The 19,849-nt window shown below is 31.4% G+C and overlaps 1 non-coding gene across 1 annotated transcript; it reads left to right on the top strand.

Annotated features, from left to right (window-relative positions):
- Positions 1–3,026: 3,026 nt before the first annotated feature.
- Positions 3,027–3,132, top strand: LOC133293478 (small nucleolar RNA R71). The gene has a single exon (XR_009749060.1). It is a non-coding gene; the product is annotated as a small nucleolar RNA R71 (small nucleolar RNA).
- The last annotated feature ends 16,717 nt before the right edge of the window (positions 3,133–19,849 follow it).

The raw sequence follows: 19,849 nt of genomic DNA, 5'->3' as shown, positions 1-19,849 counted from the left end.
TTAACAGGGGGTGGCAATTTTTTCAATTTGATCTATCTTGGCTTTATCAACCTCTAACCCAGCCTTGGAGATCCTATGTCCTAACACAATGCCTTCTCTCACCATAAAATGGCACTTCTCCCAATTTAGGACTATATTTGTCTCCTCACATCTCTCAAGCACAGTTCCCAAATTTTTTAAGCATTCTTCAAAAGAGTCCCCAAAAACACTGAAGTCATCCATGAAGACTTCCACAAACTGTTCTATCATATCAGTAAAAATAGCCATCATGCACCTTTGAAAGGTGGCTGGTATTGCACAGCCCAAAGGGAATTCTCCTAAAGGCAAAGATGCCATAAGGACAAGTAAATATGGTCTTTGGTTGGTTCTCAAGGGCTAAGGCTATTTGATTGTACCCTGAATAGCCATCTAGAAAACAGTAATATTCCTTACTAGCCAATCTATCTAACATTTGGTCAATAAAAGGCAAAGGGAAATGGTCCTTCCTAGTGGCTTTGTTGAGTTTTCTGTAGTCCATACAGATCCTCCAACCAGTGACAGTCCTAGTGGGTATTAGTTCTTTTTTTTCATTTTCCACAACAGTGATCCCACCTTTTTTTGGGACACACTGTACTGGGCTGACCCAGTTACTGTCAGAAACGAGATATATGATCCCAGCATCCAGCCACTTAATAATTTCCTTTTTTACTACCTCCTTCATGATTGGGTTAAGCCTCCTTTGCTGCTCTCTAGAGCTGCTGGTTGGGTCAGTAAAAAGGATTTTATGCGTGCAATAGGAAGGGTTAATTCCTTTTATGTCTGCTAAAGACCAACCTATAGCCCTCTTAAATTTTTTTAAAACAGTCAGCAATTGTTCTTCCTCTAACACAGTGAGCAGATTGGACACTATAACAGGCAATCTGTCTTTTTCCCCTAAGTAAGCATACCTAAGGTGATTAGGCAGAGGCTTGAGTTCTAACACAGGGGGCTCTTCAATTGAAGGTTTGAGAATTTTTAACCCTCTCTTGGCCAATTCTAAGGACTCAAAATTTTTATTTTTCCAAACCACATCAGATCTGGAATTTAACCATTTAACCACTTCCTCTGAATCAGTTTGACTGATTTCTAGACCATCAAAATCAGGAATTTGAGTCTAATGCAGACTCATGCAGAAATTTATCTTTGACCACACAGTCAATGATATCTAGCCTAGAACAGTCCTCTATGTCTCTTGGGTATTTCATGGCTTTCAAAATATTGAACCACCAGTGGCCAATTCACCATTCACATTCATGGCCAATTCACCCTCTTTAACATCTATTACAGCCCCACCAGTGGCTAAGAAAGCCCTTCCCAAAATAATTGGAACCTCTCGGTCTTCCTCATAGTCCAAAATAATAAAGTCAGCAGGTAGAATGAATTTATCTACCTTTACCAAGACATTATGTACCTTCCCTTCAGGATAAACTAGGGACCTATCAGCCAACTGTAAAGTGACAGTGGTGGGATTAGGCTCTCCTACTTTCAGCTTTTTGTACATACTCAGAGGCATTAAATTGATACTAGCACCTAAATCACACAATGCTCTGCCTATGTAATGGTCTCCTATGGTACATGGGATTGTAAAACTTCCTGGGTCTCCTAGTTTAGGAGGTATCTTACTAAGCAGATCTTGACTGCTCTCTTGTGTAAGAGCAACAGTCTCAAACTCTTCTATCCTCCTTTTTCTTGAAAGAATTTCTTTCATGAATTTCACATAAATGGGCATTTGTTCTAATGCATCCACAAATAGAATGTTGACATGCAACTGTTTTAGGAGGTCTAAAAATTTCCTAAATTCAGTGTCTTGCTTCTGTTTTTGTAACCTTTTAGGAAAGGATGGTGGAGGTCTTTTTGAGGAAGCAAGTGTCTCAATACTTGGCTTAGGTGGCTGACCCTTTGGATTGGATTTTTCCATGGAACTATTCCCTAAAGAGGGATCAACTGGGGTCTGAAGTTCTGGTCCAACTAAAATAGGTAGGGGATCATTATTTGCAGCCCCTTGGGGGCTGTCTTGGGCAACAAGTGGCTGAACAGGTTCAGGATTTACAACTGTTTCTTGCTGCCCTTTTTCCTCTTCTCTTTTTTATAATGTGGAAGGTCTAACCACAGCTTCTGGCTTATTTACAGATCTGCCATTTCTGAGCTCTATCATATGACATTGCTCATTATTTATCCTAGGCTCTTCAGTATTACTAGGCAGGGTACCAAGGGGTCTGGTATTCATAGTATTTGCTAAATGGCCTAGTTGGGATTCTATATTCCTCAAAGATGCAGGAATACTCTGCACAACAGCTTCCAAGCTGTTTTGCTTAGTTTCATTCTTAACCAAGTACTCCCTCAACAAAGCTTCTAAGGAAGAAGTCGAAGAGGTAGGTATCTCACTAGATTGAGCAAAAGGTTGCTGCCTTGAAGTTTGTTGGTAATTTTGGGAGGGAAAAGATGGTTTGGTTTGGGCATTGGAGGGGCCAGCTTGCTCCCCTTGCCCTTGGAAATATTGAGGCTGTTGGTTCTGCCTCCATCCTTGATTAAAATTAGTGGAAAAATTATTTTGGTTCCTATTTTGGTTCCCCACATAATACACAGATTCTGGGTTGGATGGGAAGCTACCAAACAAATGGGGCCCACCACAGCAAACACAAGTTTCACCTGTGTTCACTGCATTAACTTGAGGTTGGGTCACTGGCACTTGAGGTGTAGGTATTGGAACTTGAGGTTGAGATAATTTTGACTCAATGGCTTGTCCTTGGGATCTCACTAAAGTGGACAATGCATCAAACTTGGCTGAAAGGGCTATTACATGATCTATTTCATGTAAACCAGCCACTCTCCTAGACTGATTTCTCTCTTCAGGCCATTGGGCATAATTTTGAGTCATTTGTTCTAAGAACTCATGAGCTTGGTTGAAGGACATGGACATAAACATGCCATTAGCAGCAGAATTTGCTAAGGCTCTGTTTTGAGTATTCAGTCCATTGTAAAGGGTCTGTAACACTGCCCAATAGGGCAAACCATGGTTGGGGCATTGCTTAAGAAGGATTTTGTATCTCTCCCATACATCCACTAAGGTCTCACCATCCTTCTACATGAAGTTGGTGATATCACATCTAGTTTGCACTATCTTGTTGGATGGGAAAAATTTCATGATAAATTTTTCAGCTAGTGTGTGCCAATTAGTTATGGAGTTGGATGGAAGGGAGTTCAACCACTCTTTGGCTTTATCAGCCAGTGAATGAGGGAAGAGCTTCAATCTCAGCACATCATCCGAGATGTTAGGATTCCTAAAAGTGTTGGCCACTTCTATGAAATTTCTAAGGTGCTTGTGTGGGTCTTCCATCAACAACCCATGGAACTGCCCCATGTTTTGGAGCATGGTGAACATCACCGGTTCTAACTTAAAGGGTACTCCATTAACAGGCTGGGCAATGCTTGGATCTAACTCATCCAAAACAGGTATGATGAAGTCCATCATGGACCTATCATTGTCATCTATTATTGGCGGGTTCTCTATCCTTGCAGGTCCTCCAATCCCATCATTCCTATTTACATTTCCTAAATCCTCTATCTCTACAAAATCTGGAATTGGGATTTGCCTCTGGGCTCTTCTCTTAACTCTAAATGTCCTTTCAGGTTCTGGATCAAAAGAATCTAAGAATGGGTGTGGAGTTGCACTCATGCACCCTTTTAACTAAAAATAAATAAAAAAAATCTGACTAGCTAAAACAACTTAGATTACTATTTAGTTTTGTGTAAAAAAAAAATAAACAAACAAGAACCTGCAAACAGAAAAGTCCCAAAACAGTTTATAATCAAACAAATTTATAAAGCAGAAACAATATATCCAAACTAATAGAATGAAACTAAGAGTAAAAATAAAATACTGAAACTAAAAAAAAATTAAGAAATAAAGTACAACTATGAAACAATAGACTATAAAATTAAATGACATAAAACAAAACAGAATATGACAGAATAAAATTTTAAGCTACCAATATTCACAAAACTACAATAATATTTACTAAAACAATACAGAAACAGAACTCATATTAAGCTAAACTAAAAACAGCAAAAAGAAGCAGTCAGAAATAGCAATCACAAAGAAATCTGATCATGTACGCCTCGATCCCTGGCAACGGCGCCAAAAACTTGTTGCCTTGCTAACAGTTATGATAGTATGCGCGCAAGTATACGCGACAACAAGTAATATAGTGCTTTTTGTGAGTCCTAGTTATCGTTTCCATAAGGATCTTTGCGTTCTAACTTGGAATAAATTGGTAATTGCTAAACAGAACTAAAAATAAAATAAAATCAAATTAAATGCTACTACTATTCTAAACTAGTACGCTGAAAATGTTTTTGTGGAGATTTTCTCTTTTTAAAACAGTGATTTTAGTTGATGAAAAGATCTTTATTTACTGCCTAGAAAAATAACTTAACTAAAAGACTTGTAAAATAATTTTTTAATGATTTTCTTTTAATTTTTAAAACAGAAAAATAATTTCAGATTTGAACAAAAATAACAAGTGACAAAATTTGGTTTTAAAACAGAGTTTGGAAGTAAGTTGGGTGTCAATTTCCCCTTCCCTCATTTGTCATTAGGATGCTTTAACAAAAAACAAAAATTGCTTCCAGCTTAACGAAAATACTAAAGTAATTGTTGTTTCCCAACAACAGTTTTCTTCCACTGACAACAGTTGGCATATCCCTATGTCACTGTTGTTTTAGGACCTTGAAATACCATTTTCACAAGTTACATGGGGGTAACTTCATCCCTGGAGCCATACCCATTGAGAGAGATTTTCTCTCAACTTTCCATGTGCTCACAGTGGGTCTAGTGTGAGTTATTTCCCAATAATCTCACACCACTAAGAGCTGCCTATGTGTGATCATCACATAAAAAAAAACTCAGCAGTAAAAATGCACAGTAAACAAACTGGAATCAACTATATAAACATCAAAACATCATCTAATAACAATGAGTTCCGGGTACTCTTTCAACCCAACTCTAAGAGAATTAGCTCATCACCAGGTTGATGAGCTAACATACAGCAAGAGTACATGATAAAAACAGAAACTTAAAAATGTACTAAAAATAAAACTCAGGAGCTATCAACAACCGTTAGCCCTGAAGCAGTGCTCATAAAAAAATTACAAAACAGAAAAAACTGAAAATTGAAAACAGAAACAGAAAACAGTAACATAAAAATATTATAAGAGCCAAAATAAAATTCAGCCGAGAGAAGAGAGGTAGGGAGAGAGTGTCCTACAAAATGCCTTTTTCCCTTTCTTTATAGCTGCTCCAAAATGACCTCCTCCAACCGTATGTACGCTCCTCGCTCCAATCGATCGTGGGTGTCCCTTGCACGATTAGAAACGCACCACAAAAGCAGCTCCAGCCACTAACGACCTCCAGCTCATCAATTTGTTTGGATTTTTCCTTGTTGCAACAAAATCGGCTAGGGTTTGTGTGGGTTGGTTTGATTCAAGAACTGAACCGTGAGTAGGCTAGGATTCTGTGTCTTCGACCGATTATGAAGGGCGGTCTAGATCGGTGAAGGGATTTGGAAAGAGCGGTTGAGATGAGGGTCTAGATGGAGGTAGGTTTTCTTGGACGGTTTGAGTGCTAGGGTTTTTTTCTCTTCCTTTCTGATCTTTCTCACGATTCTGCCTCTGTCTCTTGTTTCCCTTCTTTTCTTTCTTTTCTCACTTTTCTCCTTTTCTTCTTTGGGCCATTGGTTGGTTGGTTTTCATCTGGCCCTTTCTTTTATTTTCTTCTTTTGATTTGGCTTTTCTCACCTTTGTTTCTTTTTTTTCTCACTTAGGGCTTCTGATCAACAAAGGATTGGCCCAATTTTTCTTCATTCTTTTTGCTTGGAGAAATAACACTAATTTGGGCCTGAAACATACAAAATCAGCCTATTAGTATTAAAATCAGAATTCTTCACTTCAATGCAATATTTGGGGTTTTAATTTACAAAAGATATCCTTTTCATTCCCATTTTAACATCAAAACACATGTTAAAAGTCACAAATCTCATGGACTTATCATTTATATTTGCCAATGTTGTTCAAGGGAGATGCCTAAGAGAAAGAAATGTACCTTCTTAACTTGGTTCCGTCAAAGTTTGTTGTAAAGACACATAATAAAGATAATTGGAAAAAGATAATTATTTTATAATTTGGTTCCACTCAAGATTCAATGTCAAGCACCATGGAAAAAGATAATTGGAAATGTTCCAGATCGTGGCTCACAGATGAAGTCAGAAAGTGAATTACAGTTCACAACTCACCTTCAAATAATTATTTTATAACTCTTTTCGAATATGATTATCCTAGCCACTTAGGCATAAACGCTACAAGAAATTAAGTGTATTTTATTTAAGATAAAAAAGGCTGAACTGAATTTAATGTTGATTGTTCTAGCTCAATGGAGGGACAAAGATATCGGTGTCCCCTTTGTGCTTGCCTCTTTTGCAGAATGACTAGTTAGCTTCCCATGCGTATGTGATGCTATTAGCATTGCTATAGGCGTATATGTTGTAGTTTAACTTTATATTTCTCTATGTTGTAAAAAGAAAGAGAGAGAGAGAGAATTTTTTTTCCACAGAAATTCTAACTCTTAATTAAACGGATAGCTTAGGAGACAAATAAAGATAATAGGTAATTTGAATCTGTTAGTCAATTAATAGTTATAAATTGTTATTCGTTAAATTATAGAAAAATTTAACTACTGCAATAACTTGAGAAAAATTAACTTCCAATATATTATTATTTGTATATACCAATATAAACAACTTTAAATTAATTATTAAGAATCACAATAAAAATTTACAGTGGGATTATGTATTTCTTACCAACAAGAAAACTTTGTCAGTTTCAATTTACGACTAGAGTGGATAAAAACTTAAGAATCATTATGCGGAGTTCAAGTTCAATTCAAATCATATATATAACAATAAAAATATCGTCTCATCGAATAATAATCTATTAATTACTTTCACTTTTCAAATTTTAAACTGTTTCAGATATCAATTATACACATTAATGGTATTTTTTTCATATATATGAACATTAATTAATTATTTAATTTATTTATGTATATTCTCTATAATTTAAATTATAAAGTAAAATCCCAAACAAAATTTTCATGTTGATTTCATTTTATAAAAGTGATAAAATATTTGTTAATCATATTTTTATCTTGGAAACATAATTTCCAACTCTAATTATTGTTGATTTTTTTAATGTAAATTTTAACTTATATCTACTATATATTTTGACTTTTACAGCATGAAATTAACACCCTACTATAAAAAGGTATAAATGCATGAAAAAACAGACACAAAATTATTTCTTTTTAATATATATCGTAGGGATAAGTTATTCTATTTACTTCTTTTTTCTGCTTATCTTTGTCTATCATTCTCCAACACTATTAGATCAAAATCTCAACTACCTTTATCATTTCTCTCTTCTATTAAGATTCTGATCTAATGGTGTTGGAGAGTGGTAGACAAAGATATGTAAAAAAAAAAATAGGTAAAATATTCTATACCTATATCTTAAATGTTACCAAAAGAAAAATTTAAGGTAAATTATACAATACCACCTTGTCCTTATGTGTTGTTTTAAAAGGCTACCTTAAACTTTCAATTGAATCGATTAACCCCCTTAAACTATAATTCTAAAACAATTTAACATTTAATAACATGAAGACAATAATACCCATATTCTTAACCCACCCCATAACCATTATCAACACAACCTGGTCTTGCTCCACGGCCCTCCGGTCGCCACCTTATCACATAATTTGCTCTGCCTCACTTCTCCGCAACTTTCTTGGGTCAAGTCCAAAGGCTCAAATAAGATCCCAATGCCACCCTACTCATAACCACTTGTGGCGTTCGCATGTCATGTGACGGTCCACTCTCTTCCCTCAATTTGATCATATAGGGTAAAAATCTTGAGGTATAATAGCCAATGCTAGCAACGCCACCACCCCAATTCTTCAACTTTTTTCCTCCTCACAAAAACAACACTTTTGGAACCAGAATTTCAAGTTGTCTTGAACTTGAACTTGAACTAGAACTAATCTGCTATTGTCTTAGTGTTTTCAGCTCACTGATGTGGTGAAGAAGCATGTGGAGGACAAGGTAGGGAAGGCGATTCAAAAGCATAGCTACATAGCGAGGGAGATTGATTTGAGGCTATCTATTCAAGGAGGAGGAGAGTTTGGACGAGGACCCTGGATTTTTTGCTAATGACTTTCTGGTGCTTCTTTCTCCACCTTCTTCCCGAAAAGAGTATGAAGATTTCATTCGTTCAATTATAACTCAAAACTCTAATTGGTGAATGAATCATTTTACATTGTGATTTTTTCGTATAAAAAGTAACTTCAAGTCTACATTTTCCCTGCTGCTTCAAATTTTTATATTTCTCCTACTATGGCCGGTGACAGGATGGCGACTAGGGCGGTGGTGCAATTAGTGGGTGGTGGCAATAGTTATGGTTAAAAATAAGGGTATTATTGTTTTAATATTATTCAATGTTAAATTATTTTAATATCATAGTTTAAGGGCGTTAGTTGATTCAATTGAAAGTTTAAGGTGCTTTTTAAAACAACATCTAAGTACAAGGTTGTTTTGTATAATTTACCATAAAAATTTAAAATTATGGGCATGTTTGATTGTGTTTTTTTCCATTAAAACTGTTTTAGAATATTTAATGAAGGGGTAGGATATTGTAACAACCAATTCAGGTTATTACTAATATTACTATCAATCAATTTCACCGTTAGATTGATTATGTTAATACAACAGTTATAATTATTTCTATCTTTGTATGGTTATGATTCCTCATATTTAATACTTTAAATTTATTTTCATCTTTGTATGGTTATAATTTTCCATATTTAATGTGAAAGCATTAAATATAGGGAATCATAACCATACAAAGATAAAAATAAATATAATCGTTAACCGTTAGATCAACATAATCAATCTAATAGTGAAATTGATTGGTAGTAATATAGGAAAATTGATTGGTAGTAATATTTGTAATAACCTGATTTGGTTGTTACAAAATCGTACCCCCTTAGTAAAATAGGTGTTTTTGTGTTTTTTATTTGAAAGTTAATAGTCAAAAAACAAAACGAAAATAACTCAGATTATTTTCTTTAAATTTAATTCTCAAAACTAAACAGCAGAACTATTTTTACAAAAACAGGACTTATTAAACAAGTTTTTTTTTTTTTTTGAAAATCAAAAAATTACTTTTGAAAACAGAAATCAAACAGGCCCTATATTTTTTTTGTTTTGTTATGGCAATTAATAATTTCAAAGATATTAATTTAGTTCATTACAAAATAATATGGCAATTTAAGACAACAAACATTTACCTTTTCAAATATACTTTTCACAAGATTTATAAAACTGATAGTAATAAGTTAAAAGATATATAGAACATCATAATAATATTTCTTCTCAACTTTATATATAATTTGTTAATTTGAGGATGACATATACTCATTAATCAAATTAATATAAATTACGTTAAAGAATTGAAACATTTAAAGTAATAATAAAAATTTAGTTATTATTATTTACTTATATCTATATACTTATATAATTTTTAATTTATTTTATATTATAGTGCGTTGCACAGATGTTAAGTTAGTTACTATACATAAAAGAGATTGTTAATTAATTATTAGTTGGCATAGTCATTGTAATGTATCTACCCTCTAAGTATGTCTATGAGAAGAAAGAGACATTGAAATAAAGCAATCCACTCTACAGTTAAATATCCTTCACAACCATTCATTTTTCTTAATCAAATTTTGCCAGGCGAATTGGTAGGTAACGGAAGGCTATGAAAAGATATAAACGAAATTAGATCATAGGTTGCAAGTTGCAACGCCTCATGACTAGTAAATTAAAAAACGGAGCATTACGACGAACGTACGCAGTTGGTTTACCAACGTATTATTTGCGAACAAATTTATTCCTTGAACGAGCATGCCGGACAAGATTTGTGAATAATTTTCTTTTATACTATTTTCCTCAATTGCAAAGCAATATGCTAACATATTATCTAATGTGAAATGTTAAACATTTAATATGCTACGAATATTGAATTATTAATGTAATCACAATTAGGCATGAGAACATATCAATAGAGCGATAATGGAATTGAACGAAAACTGCTTATAGTCTTATACATGAAATAAGGTAAACCTTCATGGTTGGTCTACAACTTTATTGAAGAAAAAAGTTTTCAAGGAATGATTTTTATCACTCGGGTTGCCAATTTTCCATGAGCTTCCACTTGAATCCATCCCAGCTATGATATAAACCCTCCTCTTTAACCAACCAATAAACAGTGCGATGACCTTTGTCCCTCGTAGAGGAGTAAGCATCCCAACTAGTAAACCAACTAGTAGACATTTTCGTCCTCCACGCAACGCATCCAAAATCTTCATCCACCTTAAGAAATTTGCGATAGGGATAACCCGAAGTCGGCCAAGAAGAAGAATCATGGCCACAATGAAGTCTGAATGGGTTGAGGGTGCCGAGGGGAAAGGGCAACTCATTTCGTATCTCAACTAAAATGTTTGACCTAGAAAGTGTTGATGTGCTGGCCACGTCAATTGGTATGTCAAACATATTGTATGACCTAGCAAGCATTGATGTGCTTAGGAAACACAACGAGAATAAGACTAGAACGAGGGTGAAGCTCTTAGAAAAAGCCATTGTTTTTGTGTTGATGGTGGTGATGGTAATTGATCGATCTTATATAGAGTGGTTTGGAATGCTCATTGGGCCATTAACACATATTTTGGGTCTACAGCTCAGGTATTCGCGGTTCGTGTACTAATACATTATTTGCTAACAAATCAAGAAAGAAAAAAGTGGTAATTCTTACATGATTTCTTCCATGATTGGCGAGAAACATTATTATTGTTATCGCGAAACAAGTTTTGTAACCGATAGATTAAAGCATTAAAAATTTTATAGAAATAATATCATCGTAATTAGATATACCAAATTATTTAAAATTAATTTAATTTTTATTACCATTTTGTGATAAAGAATCCAAATCTTGAATTTTAATTTGTGTCTTATTTATGGAAAAAAATTCCTTAATATCTTATTAGCTATTTCGATTTTTTTTTAGTTTTAATATATTACAAACAATTCAAAATTTGAACTATTGAATTTTTACATGATTTCTTCCTTGATAGGCGAGATTACATTTGATTACTTATTTAAAAATGAAAAATTTCAAAGGCACACACAGCTGTGAAAGAATCATTTTTTACTACGTTTTTAAGCAATTTGTGACAATTTTGTTGCATATTGAATCCACAGTAAAATCAAAAAGAAGAAGAAGAAGAAAGTATTTACAATTTTATTATCATAAAATTTGCTTAGTTATTTAGAAAAATATGTAGACCAACCATGAAGTTTTACCTTATTTCATGTATAAGCAGTTTTCGTTCAATTCAATTATCGCTCTATTGATATATTCCCATGCCTAATTGCGATTACATTAATAATTCAATATTGCCGAGCACATTAAATGTTTAACATTTCACATTAGATAAAATGTTAGCATATTGCTTTGCAATTGAGGAAAATAGTATAAAAGAAAATTATTCATAAATCTTGTACGGCATGATCGTTCAAGGAATAAATTTGTTCGAAAATAAAGGGGTGGTAAACCAACCGCGTACGTTCGTCGTAATGCTCCGTTTTTTAATTTACTAGTCATGAGGCGTTGCAACTTGCAACTTAAAACCTATCATTTAAGCTGGGTGTATTGAATTGGAATTTCAAATGATTTTAATGAATTATTTTTGGACAAAAAAATCTGTTAATATTCGATTAGGATTTTAATGGATTGAAAAGAAGTCACGTGGTATTCGATTAGGATTTTAAAAGATTATTTTAGAATTCGTTTAAATTCGTTGGTATTCAATCAGGATTTTAAATAATGTAATCATAATCTCGTGGTATTCAAAAATTCGACGATTTTAATGGATTTTCTATTAGTGTGAATTTCGTGAGACTTTTTAGGGAAAAATATAAATAGAATGCTCTCTCACGATCTCACCCTAACTTTTAGGATTTCTTGAGATTTTTTATTGCAATGTTTTCTTCTTCCTTTGGCGGGTTGACCCACTCGAAATCGGATTCTGCCATGGGATCTTCATCAAAACTCAAAAATAACATATTTTCGAGTGATTTTCATTACAAAACCCAGAAACAACAAACCAACGAGATTTTTGAGTCATTTTTTGAGAAATTTTGGAAGTTTAAAAAGTTAATTTTCAAGCTATGGGTCGCAGTTTTTCTTGGCACAAAAAGATGTGATTTTTGTATTATAAACAATATAAATAGTGCAAAAATAACAAATAAATTCTCATTTTACATAAATGAAACAATATCAATTTAAAGAAAGATTGAACTTTCAGAATATAAACCCTGTATTTCGTAACAATACATTCATGAACGAAATTTCTTTACTATATAAAAGGATTTCAAATAATTTTTGTCAATAGATAACTAAAAAATTATTTTTCAAAAGTCCCAAAGCAATTTAAGATTTCAATGTATCGATTGAAAAAATTTTGAGAAATTTTCTAAATTTTCATATAATAAAATCCAAAAATTCAGATTTGAAATTTTCTTATGCATATGGTTAGAAAACTCTCATCACATAGAACAAAAACCCCAAGGTTTTCAAGATCAATTGCAAAAAATTCTAAACAAAAATTTATCATGGACTTTAGGTTCTACATGTAAATTTAGAATCATTTTAATAATTAAAAAATGGGAAAAATGTTTCTGCAGTTACTGCAGATAAGTTATCTGCATTTATTCCCAAAACGACGTCGTTTTGGTATTGATTCTTAAATAATTATAAATATCAAGACTATTATAACCCTGAAATAAATTAAAATTACAAAAACATCATGATTTCTGTCCCAAAATGACGACGTATTGAGCTTACTGCAGATAACTTATCTGCTATGTAGCACCGATACGACACGTGACACGACACGACACTCCGACACGTCAATCTTAAAAAATTATGGATTTCGACACGTTGGGACACGTTTTAATATTAAATAATATTTTTAATTTATATAGTATATATTTCATTTAATAATTTATAATTTAACAAAAAAAATAAAACTAAATTAATAATACCCATCAACACGTTATAAAGATGGAAGCTTTAATAAAAAATAAGAGCCGGGATGAGAGAGAGATATAATATCAGATAGAGAGATCAAATCATAATAGATAGAGATATCAGAGAGAAGGAGATACAACAAGAGCGTGATAGAAATTGACAACAATGATACTGAGATAATCTCTTATCTACTTAAGGAGAAAAAAGATAAAATTGATATGATCAGGTGGAAGCTTTATGAATATATTTTAATTTTTTTTAAAATATTTTTTAAAAAAACATTAAAAAAAAATTACGAAAATGACATTTGACCGTGTCGGACACGGTCAAATTCGCGTGTCAGAATGGTCAACGTGTCGGAAAAAGTTGATCGCGCGTCTGACACCATGTCGGAGCGTGTCGCCGTGTCGGAACGTGTCGGACACGACTCTCCCTGTTTTTACAAGTGTCCGTGCTTCCTTGCTTATCTGCAGTAATTACAGAAAAAGCGAACCCAATTTTAAGGGTTTCATAATCATGTATATGCATAGCTTTGATACCAAATGAAGAAGATAATTTTCAACCCATTGGTCAAACCCAAGAGCATGAACGAGAAAATATTAATGCGTGGAGGACTAGTATAACTTTAGATATGTGAAGAGATGGTGCTTAGTAATTTTGAATGTTTGTTGAAAATTATATTATGTTTTAATGATTGAGAAAATTATATTAGGTTTTACTTTTTTTATTAATTTTATTGCATTTCTTTATTATTTTTTTATTGACTATTGTAATTTTGAATATTTGTTAAAAATTCATACGATTTTTTAAAATCTTATAAATCCATATTGTCCTTTCAAATCTTATAAATTCTATTAAAATCCTTTAAAATCCAATCTTATGAAATCTTGATTGTAAAAAAAGTCTTTTAAAAAAATCTTTAAGGTCCCTCCAGTCCTAAAATGTCTTTTGAAATCTGTAAGATTTTTTATCTCAAACAAATCTTTTAAAATCCTAATCCGATACACCTCCTTAATTTCGTTTATATCTTTTTAGTTTTCATATTCTTCTGTTACCTTTTTTTTTTTTGGTAATACATCTGTTACCTTTCAACTCGAAGGGCAAAATTTTATTGAGGAAAATGAATGGTTTTGAAGGATATTCAGTTTTCATATTCTTCAGTTTATATCTTTTCAGTTTTCATATTCTTCCGTTTTTGAAGGATATTTTGTTTTATTTTTTATAGACATATGTAGAGGCTAGATACATTACAGTGAGTATGCCTCCTAATAATTCTGCATCATGGTTGTTCGAATTGTATATCGTTTGGCTGCTTTTTTTTATGATTTATCAATTTAATCGAAAAATTTAGAAATCTATTATTCTGAAGGAATTCCATTTGTTGGAAAGTTTTGCCTTGTGTCACTCCCTCCTTGCATCTCAGATTTATGTTCACACCATACCCACTTAAAAACTTTCCTCCTTTGGCAAATTCGAATTATTAAATATTTTAAACATTTTAAAATACGAAAGAAAAAAGTTGAATTGAATTTTGATTCAATTGAGTTGTAGTGGCAGACACCTCATTCAATTTGCAACTGTCTCAGTCCTCATTCAATGTCCCACTCAGCTGTTTCATTTAATGATGATTTCTACATTGGAATTGAGAGGCTCTTTTAAAATTTGAAATTCAAACTTATCATGATTTCTTTTTTTTTCTTTTTTCTTTTTTGTAATCAACTGATCATGATTTCTACATTGGAATGATCAGCTCTTTTAAAATTCAAAATATGATTTCGATTTAAATTTTGAAATATTTCGTTTTCATTTTTGAAATTCAAATTGTAATGGTGGAAAAAAATTTAAGGTGTTTAGGTGGCAGACAACTCTCATTTAATCTCTGACTCCTTTTCTTTTGTTTCTTGGGTCTATAAGAAGGAACATGGGAATATAAATTTTGTTCTTCCCTCCGGTATTCCATTTTTGCTGATTGTTTCTTTTAGAGGAATCGGTACTTTCTTTTCATCCTTTTTCGTTCTCCCCTACGAAATGTTTTCAACCTATGATTTTATAAAGGATCTTAATCCTACCAAGGAGGACTGGAGGATTAAGGTTAAGGTGGTTCGATCTTGGAAGGTTCCTAATTTTTAACGTACGAGATTTTGACGACAATGTTGAGATGGTTCTGTTGGATGAACGGGTAGTGCTGGTTGTTCTTCCTTTGTTCTTTATAATCTATTATCACTTCGTCTCTATGTCTGTTGTTATGATTTTCGTTTTCGTTGTTTCAATTTTGGCTTTCACTTTTTTTGTAGGGTGGAAGGATCCATGCTACTATCAAATGATCTTTGCAGGTCCGAAAAAATATCTGTGACAGAGAGGTGTATTTTATAGGTCCAGACTCTACAATGTAATGGATGCACTGTTATGAATGATTGATATAATGTATTAAGCTCTAAAATGCTTCTACATCTTTTTTTAATTCATTTATGTTATTGAATGTAATGTGAACTGCATATATTACATAAGAGTTGTTTGATGAGGATCTAATCTCGGTGAATATAACCTTCTAACTGCTTCTTCTTCTTTGGGTGCTGTTATATAGATATATGATGCATCTTCAAATGTAACTGAGAATATAAACTAACAGCAGTGCTCTCGCTCATCTTTTGTGTATTTTATCAGGATGTTGGCTTTTGGCTAGAGACTATAAATTTTGTTAATTACCGGAAAATTTTTAAAGAAAATGGTGTTAATGGAGAATACCTGGAAGGAATGTCTATGTGCACGACTGAACAGATCCTTCGATTCATTAGACGTTGTCACATGAAGTGGGGAGACTTTATCACATTGTGCAATGAATTAAGATGGATTAAATGATTCTCTCTCCCTTAAGCAGTAAACAGATAATGGCATGCCAATAAACTCTCATTTGATTTTTTCTTTTACTAATCTATTGTGATTTCGTCTCTGTTGTGATTTTAAATTTTTGTGTCTGTTGTTATGATTTTTGTTTTTGTTGTTTGAATTTTGGCTTTCACTTTTTTTGTAGGGTGGAAGGATCCATGCTACTGTCCAATGATCTTTGTAGTTCCGAAAAAAAAAGTGACGGAGAGGTGTATTTTATAAAATTTGTATCAGCAAGTGAAATAATCACATTATTCCTTAAGTCTCTGGTCGACCCAAATGTTCGTCAAATTTCTTCCTTTCTTGATAAGCGAATCAAAACAGCTAACAGCTTAGGATTATTTCTTGATACAGGGAATCAGAACTGCTAACAGCTCAGGATTATTTAATTTTCTTTCAATGAGTTGATCTGTATTTTTTTTTAATTTTATGGCTTTAATCGGGAGGCATATGGTTTAAATTCTGAATCTGTTTTCCTGCAGCATAGTGCTTCGAATGTAATCGTTTGTCATGCAAATTTGGTGATCTACCTATATTCTTAATTCTTTGATTTGTCTTTCCGTTTCTATCAATCTTTATCCTTTCTCATTGTTTACTTTTCTCAAGTTACTTCTCTATTCTGTTGTAATGGTGGGAAATGATTTGGAATTAAAAAATTAAATAAATAATAATTTCTTTTAAAAATCGAAATAAAAAATCAATGGAAAATTAAGTTAATCATTCAATGTCCCACTGATTTGTACATTGGAATTACTCAGCTCTTTTAAATGCTTTCTACATTGGAATTGCTCCCTCTTTTGAAATTCGAATTCTGAATTGCTTTCAAATTTTGAATTTCAATTTTAAATTTCAAATTGTAATGGTGGGAAGGATTGGGAAATAAAAAATTAAATAAATAATAATTTCTTTTAAAAATCGAAATAAAAAATCAATGAAAAATTAAGTTAATCATTTATGGTGGCAGACAACTCATTCAATGTCCCACTGATTTGTACATTGGAATTACTCAGCTCTTTTAAATGCTTTCTACATTGGAATTGCTCACTCTTTTGAAATTCGAATTCTGAATTGATTTCAAATTTTGGATTTCAATTTTAAATTTCAAATTGTAATGGTGGGAAAGGATTTGGAAATAAAAATTAAATAAATAATAATTTCTTTTAAAAATTGAAATAAAAAATCAATCGAAAATTAAGTTAATCATTTATGGTGGCAGATAACTCATTCAATGTCCCACTGATTTGTATATTGGAATTACTCAGCTCTTTTAAATGCTTTCTACATTGGAATTGCTCACTCTTTTGAAATTCGAATTCTGAATTGATTTCAAATTTTGGATTTCAATTTTAAATTTTAAATTGGAATGATGGGAAAGGATTTGGAAATAAAAAATTAAATAAGGATACCAAAAAAAAATTAAACAAATAATAATTTTTTTTAAAAATCGAAATAAAAAATCAATGGAAAATTAAGTTAATCATTTATTGTGGCAGACAACTCATTTAAAAAAAAAATTGTAAAATAACAAAATATTTATATTGTAAAAAAAAATTTAAAATTTGGAAATAAATTAAATGAAAAATTATGTTAACAATTTTTGGTGGCAGACAACTCATTCAATGTCCCACTGCATACTACATTGGAATTTTCAAATTAATAATAACTCAACCCTTCTGAATTTTGAATTTATGTTTAAATTTGAATTTTGGATTTGAATTTTTAACTTTGTAATGATGGGAAAACTTTTAGAACATTTTTTGTGGTAGACAACTCATTTAATGTCCCACTACTTTTCTTTTGTTGTATATTATGAGTGAAAAGACCTCTACTTTTCTTTTGTTGTATATCCCACTATTTTTTGCATGGTTAATTGTTAGCCCTATTAATGCTGCATAAAAAAACAAAAACATTAACAAATTGTAAAATAACAAAATTATCTATATTGTGAAATAAATTTGAAATTTGGAAATAAATTAAATGAAAAATTATGTGAACTTGATATATGAGAAAAGAGTTCAGCATTTAACATTTATGCAGTGAAAAATGATATATATAATAAATTTGAATTTAATATAAAATCATAGATTAAATAATAAAATATTTAAAATTATAAAAATACATTTATAGTCGATAAAAATTATTTAAAATTTCTAAGTTAAAAGAAAAAATAAGAAATGGCATAATTTATACTTTACAAAAAATAAATTAAAATTTTAACATAAAATTTTTAAATATACATGTATAACCAATTAAAATAATATACGTGTATGTTTTAAAAAAATATTTTACATAAATTTTTAAATATACATGTATAACCAATTAAAAAAATATCTAAAAATCATAAATTAAAATAGAAAAAAATTATATAAAAAAATATGTATAATTAATATAAAAAGTTTTGAATTTTAAATTTAAATAAAAAAAGACGTCTGTCATTCTGTAAAAAATATTTATTAAAATTTAAGAACTATAAAATGAAAATTTTAATTTAGTACATAAGAAAGAAATTAAACTTTCATTTTTTTTTTTGAAAGAGTGTAATTAACACAAATACTTGAAAAAATAATTATTTATATAAAATACTGACAGTTACAGGTGGAAAACTGGGCTCAGCCCGGAGGGCCAGCCCGCCAATATATTTTTATAATTCAATGGAAATTTTATCTTTCTTCTTGTATAATTAAATTACTAAATCTGACGATTCAATAATATGATATACAAAAAAAAATAAAAAAATTACTAAATATGATTTCAATTTTTGTAAATACAAATTTGTGAAATTCCAAAGACTAACGGCGCTAATCCTTGCAAAAAAAACTTATTTATATAAAATGCTGACAGTTAGAGGTGAAAAACTGGGCTCGGCCCGGAGGGCCGGTCTGCTAATATATTTTTATAATTCAACTAAAATTTTATCCTTCTTCTTTTATAATTAAATTACTAAATCTGATTGTAATAAATGAAAGTTCATCTCTGAGATAGAATATAAAAACCTAGACGCAACTATAAGAGCCCTTTTTTGGATAAATATAAAAATATATTACATGCTGATAGTTAGAGGTGACAAACTGGGTTCGGCCCAGAGGGCCAACCCACTAACATATTTGTATAATTAAATTAAAATTCAACTATTCTTCTTTTATAATTAAATTCCTAAATCTGATTTTAATTTTTGTAAATATAAATTCGTAAAATTTCAAATACTAATGATACAAATCCTTGCAAAAAATAATTATTTATTATTATTTTGTGAATCTGAGTGTGATAAATGAAAGTCCATCTCTGAGATAAAATATAAAAAATCTCAATGCAACTATAAGGACCTTTTTTTGTGGATAAGTACAAAAACTTATTACATGCTGATAGTTAGAGGTGGCAAGGGCCGGCCCACCAACTTATTTTTATAATTAAATTAAAATTTCATACTTCTTCTTTTATAATTAAATTCATAAATCTGATTTCAAATTTTGTAAATGCAAATTTGTAAAATTCAAAATACTTAGGACACCAATCCTTGCAAAAACATAATTATGTACATAAAATTATGATAGTTAAAGGTTAAAAACTGGGCTTGTCCCGGAGGGCCTGCACGACCCGCCTGCCAACACATTCTTATAATTAAATTAAAATTTCATCCTTTTTCCTTTATAATTAAACTCCTAAATCTGATTTTAATTTTTATAAATATAAATTTGTAAAATTTAAGATACTAACGGCACAAATTCTGGCAAAAAATAATTATTTT

This window comes from Gastrolobium bilobum, unplaced genomic scaffold (genome assembly GCF_033153095.1).
Source record: "Gastrolobium bilobum isolate Gb01-03AN ecotype WA unplaced genomic scaffold, APGP_CSIRO_Gbil_v1 utg11290, whole genome shotgun sequence".
In the NCBI taxonomy this organism is placed as follows: Eukaryota; Viridiplantae; Streptophyta; class Magnoliopsida; order Fabales; family Fabaceae; genus Gastrolobium; species Gastrolobium bilobum.
This window is presented reverse-complemented; position numbering and strand designations above follow the sequence as displayed.